The following is a 15,106-nucleotide window of genomic DNA, read 5'->3' as shown; positions in this document are numbered from 1 at the left end:
AAGAAAAGAAGCCCAAGGAAACAAATGAGTTTGGGCAAAAGGTTGACCTATTGGGAAAGACAGTGTCAATTTAATGCATTCTACCACCTTGATTTATTTTATAAACGTTTACAAAAGGCCTACATTTATAAGGAGCTGATTTGTAAGACAAAAGTATTATAACCAAGTCCTTAAATGATATAATAAATTTAAGAATTTGAAGCAAAATTCCAATAGAAAGAATACTTACATTTCTTTGAATTATTAGTATAAAAAAGGAACAAAATAATTTTATAGTTCATAAAGGTAAGTGTTTCAGTTTTTATAATTTACAGGTTTAGACATCAGATCTTTCATTTCCTTTAGTTTAATTCTCTAAGAAAGCGATATTTCCTTGATTAGATTTTTTAATTCCTTAAGAGAAAATGAATTAATTCTTCAGATTTATTTCCTGTTGTATTAAACATCTATTGCTTCTGTGTCTAAAGTATAATAAGTTATCACTTTATAGAAAGTCAGAAAGCTGAAAGTCCAAGTGTGTGCAAGGCCATTTTCTATATGAAGGCTCTAGAGTGAAAGCTTTGACATCAACTTTCTGAGAGACCACAGGCCACATTCATTTTCCTTAGTTCAGTAGCTCAGTCTCCATACGGAAAGTAAAGACCATGTCATCTCCTTTCCCTGTCTGTATCTGAACATCCCATCTTCTCACTTTTCATAAGAACCCTTTGTGATTACTTTGAATTACCCAGATAATGCAGACTATTTTCTACATATCAAAATACTTAATCTCATCCACAGATCCTTAGTGTCATATAAGGTATTATAAACAAGGGTAATTATATTTAAAATAAGATGTTCTTCTGATCTTACTAAGACTGAAAATCAGAGTTTCCATAATGCCCCTCTATCATCTGAATTTTTAACCTCATCACTCTGCAGTTTAACAACCTTGTTATTTTTCTAGTCAGTTTGACCTTGTCACTTTTGCTTGATCCCTTCAGGCAAGGGATCCTGAAGCTCAATCTATTTACTTTTTGGAAGACCCATCCAAAACATAGTTGAATGACTCTCTCATGTCATACATGTAGTTTTCCAAAGCTTGAAATATTAGCTACATATTCTCTGGCTGCCCTGAACACAAACAAACATGAAGGGAGGCATGGATAGGGGAGAGGGTCTGGGTTTGAGAGGGAAATGTTGTATGACATTTAAAAAGCTCAATAAAAAAAAATAAGAAAAGAACTGGGAGGTACCAAGGACAATGATAATAGCTTATACTGTTTAGGGAGTCTCATGGACTACCCTGACTGGAAGGGAGGTTTCCCATGCCAAGAACTGGGGATTTTGTTAGGTAGTCTATGGTTTTAGGGAGAGATACAGAAAATCAGTGACTGCTGAGGGAAGGAGAATCAGTTCTCATCAAGGGATGAGTTCCAGGATAGGTTATCTAATCCCAAGTGTGAGCCCTAAACACATTTACATGTAAACAACACTAAATAGACTCTGTAGCCTTGGATATATTATCTTTAAATATATTTATGAAAACACACATATGTAACAATAATAATCTAAGAAAATGTCACAAAATTGAGGGTCAGGGGAAGGATATTGGAGAAGTTGGAAGGGGTAGAGGGAGAGGTGTAGATACAAATACAGTACTTATGTGTGATATTTTTAAAAAATTATATAAAAGGAAGTTTTATTACTTAAAAGGAAAAATATGTAAAATGAAATATTAATCCCTGCCATTTCTCTCTTTACCATAACTATCATGCTTTTTACTAATTGCCATATTCATTCATTTTTATTTCTTGTCTGCCTATTTGATTCAGTGATAAACACTTAGACTACATAAAATTTGCAGATATTAATTGTACTTAATTATATAGTATTTTCCATATATGGACTTTTCATGATTATAATGATTTAAATTGGTAACTCCTCAAACCTGCAAAATAACATGATAATATCTCTACTGCACTGATGAAAAAAAAAGATGTTCGAATATTCCAAAAGTTGAACATAAATTATATTTTCTGTTATTCTTCTCTAGTTTATAGTGTACTTTCATTTGATTCTGTACCTATTTATGTAATATGTATCATTGTTATTATTGTTGGTGGTGCTGTTTTGTTGCTTTTATTTTGAAACAGTTTCTCCCTGTGCCCCCAGCTGGCCTGGAACTCACCATGTAGAACAGGCTGGCCTCAATCTCATGGAGATCTGCTTGCCTCTGCCTCCTGAGATCTGGGAGTAACAGCATGAGCCACTACACACAGACCATAATTACTGAGTGAAAAAAGCAAAACAGTTCTTCACTAATGTTTCTGAAAATACTTTTGTATAGTTTAACCTAGCATTTGGCATGGTGCCATCTTCAAGGTATTTAGGGTGATAAATTTTGATATGTTTGGCACTTGGCCCCACAATTAAATTAGTTTTTACACAAATCATTTTAAAAAGACAAACTTGTCTTCTACAGTACATTTTTCTTTAAGCAATGGCCATTGATCATGAGTCTTTGCTGTTTGGAACATTTCATAGCAGTCAGAGGCTGCTTAGTGAGAACTGGTAAAGGGAATTCTTTTAATTCTTTTGACTTTGGTCACCTCTGTTTCCATTTTAATTGCCAGCCAGCCAGCTCAATTTTCTGTCATGAAACAATTTTTTAAGTGCCTTAAATACAAAAGGAATTCTACTAGAAATGAGGGTAACAAATGTCTCCATGGCAATGAATGTTACATTTCATAGTTTACAAAATAGTTTGTATATTTTGCATGGTTGTATTTTCAAAAAACAAAAAGCATAATAGCAAGAACAATAAGCTAATGCTTTTATTGGTGTCCATTAATGGAACCTTCATATGTAATTTTCTTATATATCCTTCAATAAGTATAAAGGTTTTTTGAGCTTTTATATTTGTGTTTATTCTTCATTTACTTTTGAAACACTACTATAGTTGAATATTGAAACAAAATCAATAGCCAAGTAGTAAGCATATTACAGAACTTCACTGCTTCATGTGAAATGTCAGTGGTGAGTGTTGACTCACTGGCCCCAATAAGAGGTTTGACACTGGACAGCACCTCTGGGGTAATGTTCATCTTTCTCCTAGGCATCTCCATTATAATGGAATCATATTTCCTGATTTGGATCAAAGTCTACTAGTTCTACCTGATCCACTTCATCAGTTACTTCTACTTCCTTCCACACAGGAAAGAGATTTTTACAACAAAGAGAGTTTATCAGGAGATAGAGAGACATTGTCAGGAAAGTTAACCTTAAACTTAGTGATTAGACATCTTTTCCATATGGTCTATGGTATATTGGCATACCTTCACTTAGCTCACATTTGATATCTACATGCTTGACAATCTGACACAGATGAGAGGTAATGACTACGGTTCAGTGATCCAGAGTGGATATTAGCTTTTGGAAGCCATACAATGCTTCAACCAGCTGTAAGGCATACGCTTGAATAGGTCCTCTCCTCAACTAATTAAAACAGCATGGTCTTTCAGATCTAGGCCAAACATAGTGTCTTAAACACCCAAAAGGAAAGTATAACCAAAGATTAAAGGGGTCAATATAATTTTTTAAGAGTCCATATGTTTAGCTAAAGGCTACATAACAAGAAACAATGCCAAACAGGAGATACCTTCCTTTGAGTTGTTGGCCAGGGTGGCCCAAAAGACACCCAGGCAGTAACCCAGCATAGAACTGGGAAAATGAACAACAGACCTCAGTCTTATCTAAAGGAATATTGACAACTGATTCCTGCTAGATGAGGAACAGTTGATCTTCCTAAAACAAGGATCTCTGGATAGGTTGACTAGATTCAGCGGATGGACAAGTACTGGGGTATGGCTGGGGCGCTGACAACACAGTGGACAGTAAAAGGGATGGCAAAATATATGGGCTCCAGTGGGGGGGGGAGGGCTATGGGAGAGTGCCATTTGGGAAGTAGGTATATAGATGAATAAGATTGTTTGGGATGTTCTATAGGATATAAACACAAAAAAATAAATAAAAATGAGTTATATTTGAGGAGGAAGCATAAAAACTTACTTCAAGTTCATTAGTAGAGGTGACAAACATTACTATTGAAACCTACCTGATGACTTTATATCCATGCTCAGGTGCCAAAGGGTCCAAGTGTAACTGACTGTGACTAGTAATAATCATATACATAGAGATTAGAGATGCATGTGCAAAGACCTACATGTTAGTAACATTAAAACTGAGTCTTTCTGTAGGAAACAGTATATTTTAAAATGAAATGGAGATCTTTTAAAGGTTAAAAACTCATTCAATTTTAAAAAAATATTTTATCATTTTTATTTTATGTGTATGATTGTTATGCCTGTATGTAGGTAAGTGCACCCATGTCATGCAATGCCCAAGGAGGACAGAAGAGGCTGTTGGATCCCCTAGAACTGGAATTATGAACAGTTGTTAGCTGCCATGTGGGTGCTGGGATTAGAACCCGGGTCTTCTGAGGAACAGTGAGTGTTCTTAACTACTGATCCATCTCTCCAGCCCCCAAACTCACTTAATTTTATAGTGGGTTTATACTGAGTTCAATATTGTATAACAGTATTAATTCAACTGTGAACCTAAAAATTACAGCCACTTTTGAAAGAGATGCATCTTTGCTCTGGAAATTGTTATTGAATATGCCAAAGCTGTAATGAAATGCTTCTTCTAATCATGTGGTTATTAAATTTAAAAAGTGTCCATTAAAATATTTTTATAATAATTCTTTGTGGTTATCATGTAGATTTATTTGTATACATAATAAATTTCCAAGTATGAAGATATATTTAATAATATATAGTTCAAAATATGAGGTACAAATTGATATGAAATTATAAGTACATTTTGGAAAGTGTGTACTTAAATAAAACATATCTGGAAGATTAACCCAAAGTGAACGCTCCTTTAATATATGGATCCTCACACAATTGTGGAAGCATCATGATTTTTCAGTGTCTATAATGAGTTCATCCCTAGGCACACTAGACATCTGTTTCTTGTTTGGGGTTTGATTCTTACATTTTAAGTTAGCTAACTTGCTGAATATGCAGTTCTTTGAAACATCATTAATTTCAACTAGACTATGCTGAGTTACAGAAGATTGTCATAGTTCTGAGGTTACAAATAACACCAATCTTCAAATCAGACTGTAGACATGCAAACATCTTGTGCCTAGTGTTTTGCCAGTTTTGTTCCACTTCTAGCTAGAATCAGTTACAAGCTGTCTAAAGAACTATTTATAAAGACTTCCATGTTCCACTTGAATAAACATCCTTAAACAGAAAAAAATAAAAAAAGGTAATATCTCCTGGCTCCTGTCCTGGTTCTCGGTCTCCTTCCCCATGAACTATTATCTTCTGGCCATCTTTCATGCCTTTGTCGATATGAACTTCTAAAATTTTCTCTTGAACTATCTTTATTCCATTTCAGCTTTTACATCTGTCTAGGACTGATCTGTTCTCCATGACCTTGGCACTCCATGAGCAAAGACTGAATTTGCTGCAGCATTCCTGGTCTTATCTGATGACTCCTTATTTGCATGCCAGTACCCTGGCAGTTGGGACAGCACCTTTCTTACCACCTCGCCATTCACATTTGTCACAAATCACATTCTTTTGCAGATCCAGTTTTCCTGTCGCACCATTATATAAGTCTTCAAAGATTACTGAGAGCTGATGCATATTTTTTATCTCTCCTTTCTTTCTGCATCCTTACTCGTCCTGCAAAGAACATATTGAAGATGTCCATGGAGGAGCCAAAACCACCAGCTCTTATTTAAATATTTTATTTATTATTTTTATTTTATATATTTGCGTGTATTGCCTGCATGTAGGTAAGTGCACTTGTGTCGTGCAATGCCAGCAGAGGACAGAAGAGGCTGTCGGATCCCCTGGAACTGGAGTTACCGGACAGTTGTTAGCTGCCATATGGGTGCTAGGATTTGAATCTGGGTCTTCTGCAAGAACAGCCAGTGTTCTTAACTGCTGAGCCATCTCTCCAGCCCAAACCACAATTTATTTAATGGCCTAGCGTAACCTGAAAGCTCCTCTGAAAAGCTGGAGTTGATCCAGGGCGAGCGAGGGCAACGTGGAACACACTGGGAGAAAGGAGTAGAGCCACTGCCATTTTGAGCATGAGCAAACTGCAAGGAGAGAGACCAGGAGCAGGAGACGGATGGCATGTGCATTTCAAATACGGAAAAGGAAAAGCTACAAGAATCCATATCTTTATAAGTCACTCCCTCCAAAATGTCATGTAAACTATGCAAAATCCAAATAGAATGTCTTATATCAGTTTGTCAATCTGTGTCAGGACAGAGAGACCCTGTTATTTCCTCCTGGGTGGCATTGACCACACACCCCCCAAAAAACATCATGGTAAGTGGTTTCTTTTGCCACTTTTCTATAGCCAGTGCGCAGATTGGCATTGAGGGGGTTGGAAGAGACCCATAGCACTGAGCAACTCTGACACTGCTGCTGATCTGCCTCTCACCAGGCATTCTGTAAAGTTCCAAGTATAAAAAATTTAATTGGGCCAACAAGATGGTTCAGTGAGTAAAGGCACTTAATGTCAAATCCAAAGCTTTGAGTTCAATCCCTTATACTCAAGGTGGAAGGAGAAGACAATCTAGAATCAACTCTGAATTGTTCTCCTACCTTCATTCATGTGGGTATAAATTAATCTGAGGCTAGAGAGAAGGCTCAGTGGTTATAAGCACTTGCTGCCCCATGCAGAGAATCTGGATTTGGTTTCTAGCACCAACAACTATCTGTAATTCAGTTACAGGGGACTTTATGCCCTCTATTTGCCTCCATGGGCATTTCATACAAGTGGTGAACTTAAGTAATATACATATAGGCAAAAACCCTCACATAAAACAAAAATGAATAATTAAAACATAAATAATGCCAGGTGTGGTGGTACATACCTTTATTCCCAGCATTCCAGTAGGCAGAAGCAGGTGAATCTCTCTAATATTAAGCCCAGACTGGTCTACATAGCAATTTCTAAGCCATCTGATGCTACAAGGAGATTGCCTTAAAAAACCAAACCAAAAAGGTGAGCCATGGTGCTACATGCCCTTAATTTCAGCACTAGTGAGGTAGAGACTGGTTGATCTCAGTGAAATCAAAGCCAGCCTGGTCTACAAAGCAAATTCTAGGTCAGTTTTGGATAAAGTGAGACCTTGTCTCAAAATAAAAAAACTCACAAAAAAGAAAAAAACAACAAAAAAACAAAAAAGCAAACAAAAACCATAAATAAACTTAGTTAAAATGTGAATATATGAATATTTGATAATGATAAATTTGCAGATACAAAGTACTCAGAATTGTGGTAAAATTTAGATAGAAAAGAACTTCAGTATGTGTTGATATGGAACCAGCAATATAGTCAATAAGATACAAACTTTCAGTTACGAGCTATGAGATTCCCTGTTTAACATAGTATCTTCAATTAACAATGTGACTTATTACAGAAAATATGTTAATAGAAGGCCAAGTGTGGTGGCCCACATCTTTAATCCAAGTACATGGGAGGCAAAGGAAGATGGATCACTCTGAGACTGAGGCCAACCTGGGATTGTCTAAATAGAGAGGTCCAGGCCAACTAGGGCTACATAGTGAGAACTTGAACTTGTCTCAAAAAACTAATAAATAAATAAATAAACAAATAAATAATAAACAAAATATTTAAAAATGTTAATAAGATAACTCAGCTTTATTGTTCTTCCCATAAAACCCTACTACTAACAAGAATACTCAAGAATATGTCTAAACTCACTATAGTCAATGTTTATTTTTAAACATAATAGAGGTTCAGAATTACCATACTTTCTCGTGTTTTCAGTTATATATTGATTATATATATTTCAATTATATATTGATTGAAATATTTCCTAATTAGATTAATTAATTTGACAATGGAAATCATTGTCAAATGGTAACTTAGAAAACATAAGTATTATTAATATTTAATTAAATCCATTTAAGCAACCACAACAGAGAATCATACTATATGGGTAAAGTCTTGGTAATTTTATTTTGAACATCTTGCTGTGGTGGTAGTGGTGGTTATTTGTAGAGGCAGGGTCTCATTATGTCATCCCTGAAGTTACCAGAAATAACTAAGACCCAGGCTAGTCATGAAAGCATGCCTATTCTCCAGGCTCAGCCTACCAAGTGCTGTTATTTGTAGTTCTAAGCCACCATGACCACCAGATTATTTTAAGTAGTATCATTTTTCTTACATTTTAGCAAATATAACATAATATTTATATTTTCAATTGTTTATTGGGATAGAAATCAGATTCACACACAAAAATTAAGCTATGCTATACTGATATTCACTTCTATCAGAAGTATAAGAACTGAGTCTATGAATATCAGTATTATGTATGATAAAATTTGCCAGACAGTTTGTGGTCTGTATCCAAATTTCACAAACCTTGATTTATCATTAATGATGTCAATATTTGTGTAACTAATCCTCTTTTAAAGTATGTGTTATAGCATTTTTAATGTTTCTCTTCTTCAATTGTATTTGCAAACTACTAATCTTAAATTCAATGTATATATAGATATCAGATTAGCAGATGATGGCATTCACTTTATGTAGTGCAACAAATAATAAACTATGTACAATTGGTCAACTTTGTTAATGGTAAGATATTTGAAAATGTTTTTATATCTTAGAAACAATTGATTTTTCTAAACTAACTTAGATATTTATGGGTTAAATAATAGAAACTAAATATCTAATTTAAATTATTTGTTACTTTGTTTTTAAAAATGTTTTGTTATTTTTATTTTATTTGTATTGCCTGTATGTATGTAAGTGCAACCATGTCCTGCAGTGCCCATGAATGTCAGAAGAGAATGTTGGATCACCTGGAACTGTAGTTACAGATAGTTGTCAGTCACCAAGTGGGTGCTGGAAATTGAACCAGGGTCCTTCGCAAGAGTAGCCAGTGCTCTTAACTGCTGAGCTATCTCTCCAGTCCCTATTTTTAATTTTTAATAGTTGCAGACATTATTGCAGATTGCTAAACTATACTCTGCATTCCCCTCCATTCTTACCCCTCCCAAATAGTAGAAAAATATCTGAAAAGAAATTTAAATATCTGAAGTCATTTTCAGTGATACAGAAAAAAGAATTAAACTCAGTGTATTAATATTTTGATTAATGTGATACAATTATACTATAAGATGATGCATATGGATTTTTTGGATCTTAAAATAATTAAACTTATTTTTTGACAATTTCACATATATACATAGTTACGTATAGAGTACATACAAAGGAAATTATATTCTGAATTTAACCAGATCTATTACAGGATAATGGGCATGGAACTATACATTGGAGCCTGGTGGTCTCCCCAATGGTTACACTAGAGAAAATAATAATTGCCCCTTCCCCAGCATCCATCAGAAGTTAATAGTTTCTCAGGAAAGTGTAGGGTCGCTGAGCAACTCCTCTATGCATGAATGACTACTGACAGGTCCATTCATGTGTATATCAATGCAGGTGCTAGCAGTTGCTGTGAGTTCATAATAGTAATGTCACTGTCATGCTCAGAAGATTAAATTCATTGCTGCTTTCCCTATCTTCTGGCTTTCCAATTCTTTCAATCCACTCTTCCACGATGTTCCCTGAGATATAGAGTCTGTGCTATAAACGAACTGTTTAGGGCCAGCCCTGGCTCTAACAATCTTTCTGCCTTCTCTTCCGCAATGGTCTCTGAACTGTAGGTGGGTGAGGTTCCATATAGGAGTCCCATCCTATACTACAGTCTCTTATTCTCCAAAATTTGGCCAGTTGTGGCCTTCTGTGTGAATTGCACTCTGATGTACATGGAAGCCTCACTGGTGAGAATTGGGAGGTTCACTAGCCCTCTATCTACCCCTTACTCCACTATGTTCTATGAGCCTTAGCTGTAGGGATTTGACTGCAGATAAGGGTTCCCCCTTCCCCATTGCTTTGCTAGCAGCATTTGTTGTCATTTAGTTTCTTGATAAAAGCCATTCTTACTGTATTGAGATGGAACCACAAAATAGTTTTGATTTGCAAGTCCTTAATAACTAGAGACATTAAAGACTTATAAAAATGTTTATTAGTCAATGTGAGAAAATATCACTTCAAATTGTTGGTGTGAAGACAAAATTCTAATTAAAAGTTGATACAGTAAAAATTATATCAGGCCATTTTACATTATTAAAACAAAAAAATTTAAGTGAGTAAAGGTCACATAAAAATATGCTGAGTGTTAAAAATCAATAGAATTTAGAAAATTATGGCCTTAGTATAAGGACAGTTCTGTGAAATCAGCTACTAGGGAAGTAAATAATCTATCACATTATGATGAAAAATCCTATATAATAAAGAATTGAAAGTAAAGTGACAAGTGAGAAAGAAATCTTTATATTAGCCAGAGTTCAGAAGTATCATATATATGTAAAATAAACATAGAATTGAAAAAAAATTAAAATATAGAAAAAGGTCAATTAATAATACAGAGAATAACATACAAAATAGCAAACATGCCTCAGGGTGAGGGAGAATAAAGTTTTATATCTCAATCATCTCTGGAGGAAATTAGAGAATAATTCGATAGTCTTTTCCAATTAAATTAACAGAAATTCAGATAAAATTCTCACACATGAAATTCAAAACAGATTGGGAACTAGGCACTGTCCTAATGCAAGTGTGAGAAGTAATTAGCCCAATTTGGACAGGACTTGGCTGTAGTCTATTTAAATAAACACTGTGCGTATCATGTTAACTATCAATCATTTATATTGGTATGTACCAAGAATTCTTTGTTATGTAATCAAGCTGCCTTTTTAGTAAAACTATTGAAGAGCTTAAGAATAAGGCAGATTTATTGTGACATCTCACTTTTGGGGAAATGCATAATTAAGTAAATGAAATAATTCTGGCTATATATATATCTAATAAATAATTGATTTAATGAATTGACTTTAAACAATTTACAGAGTGATACAGGTAGCGTTTTAACTACTGGTTTAAAATAAATATTATTTCCTTTCTGAAAAATATTTTATTGACTTTAAAAATCATTTTAATAATGTATTTTGGTCTTATTCAGTCCCCTCCCTTATCTCCACCTCCCCTTTAGTACACTCAAGCTGATTTAATATCTTTTATCACTCTTGAAAATTTGCTACACCAGGAACCTTAATAATTTTAGTTAAGGTTTTACCTGAGAATATACACATGTTGCTTTAAATAATTGGAATTAAATTAGAGTAAAACTGGTTCAATTCAAAAGAATGACTTTATTAAGTTTCATGTGAGTTTAAGTTATGTATTATTCAGCAGTAGATGCATTAAGTTACTTATGCATACTTCAAAATTAGTCTTTAACATTTCATTTTAAAATATTTCTTCTTGTATCTATATGTTTTGAGAAAAGGTCTTATATATCTTCAGTTGACCTTGAACTGACTATTCAGCCCATAAGGACCTTGAATCCTTGATCTTCTTCTCTCTATTCCCAAATGTGGCTATTACAGGAATATGCCACAGGCTTGGTACAACATTCTTTTAAATCAACAAATTTCATTCTTTCCTGGTTTCATAATTATTTCATTATTTTGTGACACATTTTAACTGTTTAAGATAAAATAATGTAAGCCTCTAAATAATATTCATTAACTAAGGTATTTATTAATTACTCAGGGCAAATAACTTTTTGAGGAGGGATTAGATACCACCCTAATACCAATGTTCAATGTTCACACCAACATATCATCAAGGATGACATATTAGTGTCATGCATCACCAGCTGTGGTGTGTGAAAAAGGACTAATAACTATGGTATTCTCCTAAATCTTTAGCAATGTCATAATTACAATAGTTCAGATAAGTCAAACTGAGTTTACAGAAAAGTACCTGACTAGCAATCTGTACTTGACTGGTACTTCAGAAATGTCAAACAGCAAGGAAATACACAGAATCCTCTAAGATTGTAAGATACTACCAAAACTGGTGATGCAATGGTATTTAGAATGCTGGAACAGTAGAAAAGAGAAAAGAGAAAAAACTGGTGAAACCCTACAAGCATCTGTACCTTCTTTGAAATTGAAACTATTATGCGTATTGTTTTCTTGATTTAATCTTGGAATTATGGCTTTATAAGTAGTAAACTTTAGCAAAAGTGAAAGGAGAGAATACAGAAACACTATTATTTTTCTAACTGTATAATTCTAAATTTACTTATAAATAAAGAGCAAATATTGATTCATAGAGTCTTTTAAAGTGATGTTAATGAATCAAGTCTCTAAAAACCAGTTGAGAGCTCACTTGAACTTAGCATTGGCTTTGAAAGATTCTCATTGATACCTACATGAATTATTTTATTACTATAATTTAATCTGAAGACAAGTCTGGGCTAATGAAATTTAGTATTAGCAGCAGTAGCACACTACAGGTTGGATGAATCCCGAAGATGGCATGGTTTCATAGTCGCTGCCTCCCTTTGTTGTATTTTGTACATTCTGAAATCATCGTAGTATGCATGCCAACACTAATTACCTGGCTTAGTGTGGGGCAATTTTTTCTACTTAAGCTCTAGAAAGCAATTTCTCTACAATACACAAAAAGAAAAGAAATGATCTCTGAGTTAGTTCACTGGAGATTAAGAGTAGCTTTTCACACTGGTACACATAATTTAATGTTAACTTCCTGCCAGACAACTGTGTTTCATCTGCTTTACCAGCTCTTATATAATTCATTGTAACAGATGGAAAATGTGGCCAAATGCAATTCATTTTTCCTTGGTTAAAAAATGTCTTTTAACAGCTCATTACATTTCTTTCCAACTCTACACATCTTAGCTGTATCCAATTTGTGGAAAATACATTTTTGTCAAGATTATACTGAGTGTTTTACATTTGTCCAAAGCAGTAGCCGTTATAGTTAATTAGGTTGCACTTTTATTGGGAGAGCTGGAGCTTAAAATCAATTTATTCTGCTCAGTTAAACCTTGACCTCTTTGCTTATAAGACCTAAAACACAAAGCTTTGTATTTGTCTTGATAAGTTTGTAGCTGCCATGTTAAATATTAATAATATGAAGTATAGTTAATAATTATTAATACACTTAAAATTGGTTATAATGAGTCAAATTTGCATAGATTTTTTTCTTATATTGCACAATTTTCTCTTAAATTGTGGAAATATGATTTTACTTAAGAATATGAAAATAACTGTATTTCCCTCTCTTGATGTCATTCTTTTTATTTTTCTCAGCTTATAATTTTTTATTGAGCTTTTTACATTTCATACATTTCCCAATAAAATCCAGACCCCTCCGCAATCCACATCTTCCCCATTCCCCACACCAAATGAAGCCCAGGCACTCTGACACACACGCCAAGTCCTATTCAGAGTCTAGTCAGCCCATCCAGTGGTCATACGTCAGACATACTCTTCCCCCACCCACCAGCAATCAGTCTCGAATAGTTCTCAGGCTAGTGATGGCCTGTCACCTAATTCTCACCTCCCCTTCAGGCTCTTCTTTAATTGAGCTGGCATGGGTGTCATGCTTGATGCCTTTACAACCTCAGGTTCACATAAGCAAGTCTCCAGTGGCCTGGAAGCCTCCACCTTCCTGTCTTCATTATCCAGCCCTGGCTCTTACAATCTTTCTGCCTCCTCTTCTGCAATGGTCCCTGAGCAGTGAAGGTGAGGTTCTATATAGGAGTCCTATCCTACACTCTACAGTCTCTTATTCTCCAAAACTTTGCCAGTTGTAGCCTTCTGTGTAACTGCTTTTTTTTTTTTCTTTTTTGGTTTCTTGGGTTTTTTTGACACAAGGTCTCCCTGTAGCCACTGCTGGCGTGGAATTTACTATCTAGAACAAGCTGGCCTCTATTTCACAGAGATCTGACTGCGTCTGCCACATAAGTGCTGTGATTAAAGGTGTGTGGGCTAACAGTTTAACACAAAGTTATGGACTAACATAATGAATAGCTGACAGGGCCAGTCTTATCTAGGCTCAGTGCAGGCAACTAGAGTTTCATGAATCAGTGGCTGTGTCATGCCCAGAAGATGGCATTTCACAGTCTTTGTCCCTATCTCTTACATCCTTTCTGCTTCTTCTTCCTAAAAACTCCTGTGCCTTAGGTGGGATAGTGTAAATGTCTTCTTTAGGGCTCAGCACTCAGCAATCCCCCTTTCTCAGCACCTAAAGTAAATGTAAGCCTCTCCATTCACCACCATCCTTCTTCCTTCCTTCCCTCCCTCCCTCCCTCTGTTCCTTCCTTCCTTTCTTTCATTATGTTTCTCTCTCTCTCTCGTCTTGTGTGTGTGTGTGCGCGTGTGTGTGTGCGTGTGTGTATGTGCGTGCATGTGTGTGTGTGTGTGTGTGTGTGCATGTGCCTGCTTGCCAGCTTGCTCTAGTGCATGTGTGAAGGTAAGAGCAAAAAATTTCCAGGTATGTTTTTCTTTCCATTATCTGATGATCAAATTCAAGTTGTTATGCTTGGTGGCAAATGCCTTTACCATTGCGCCAACTCCCAGGCACCAGTCCCAGTATTTTAGAACTGGCTGTTAGCTAGAAGCAATTTAGGCTAGATGTTTTCATAAATGTTTATCAAGTCCAGTTCTGTAATAAAATCTTATATTCACTTTTTCCCATCAAAGATTCTTAGCAATATTAAAATGATATTAGCAAATATAAATTAAGTTTCTGAGATTTCTAACTGACCAAATATCAAATATCAAATCAGCTTTTCTTCTGCCTAACTTTTCTCAGTGTTGAATGCTGGACACCTTTCTCATGCTCTCCTGTCACTCAGGGTGGCCAGTGATGGTGAACGATGTATAAGTAGAGATGAATTTTGAGGTATCTGAAAATTTTCCCTAAAGATCATTGGTGTTTTTCTTCCATCTCAATCACATTTCCAGGTGACATATGGACACAATTTCTGCACTGAATCAGCCATGTAAGACAATGCATTCACCATGGGAATAGAAGCAGGCAGGACGGGTTTAAATTTGTGGTTCAGTGGAATACAGTGCTAATTCTGGATTTCTTTTGCTTAAATTTCCAAATGAGAAAT

At 35.1% G+C, this 15,106-nt stretch overlaps 1 pseudogene; it reads right to left on the bottom strand.

Moving 5' to 3' along the window:
• Window positions 1–3,030: 3,030 nt before the first annotated feature.
• Window positions 3,031–13,586, bottom strand: LOC103727132 (annotated as a pseudogene).
• Window positions 13,587–15,106: the final 1,520 nt, after the last annotated feature.

This window comes from Nannospalax galili, unplaced genomic scaffold (assembly GCF_000622305.1).
Source record: "Nannospalax galili isolate Female #2095 unplaced genomic scaffold, S.galili_v1.0 scaffold709, whole genome shotgun sequence".
In the NCBI taxonomy this organism is placed as follows: domain Eukaryota; kingdom Metazoa; phylum Chordata; class Mammalia; order Rodentia; family Spalacidae; genus Nannospalax; species Nannospalax galili.
This window is presented reverse-complemented; position numbering and strand designations above follow the sequence as displayed.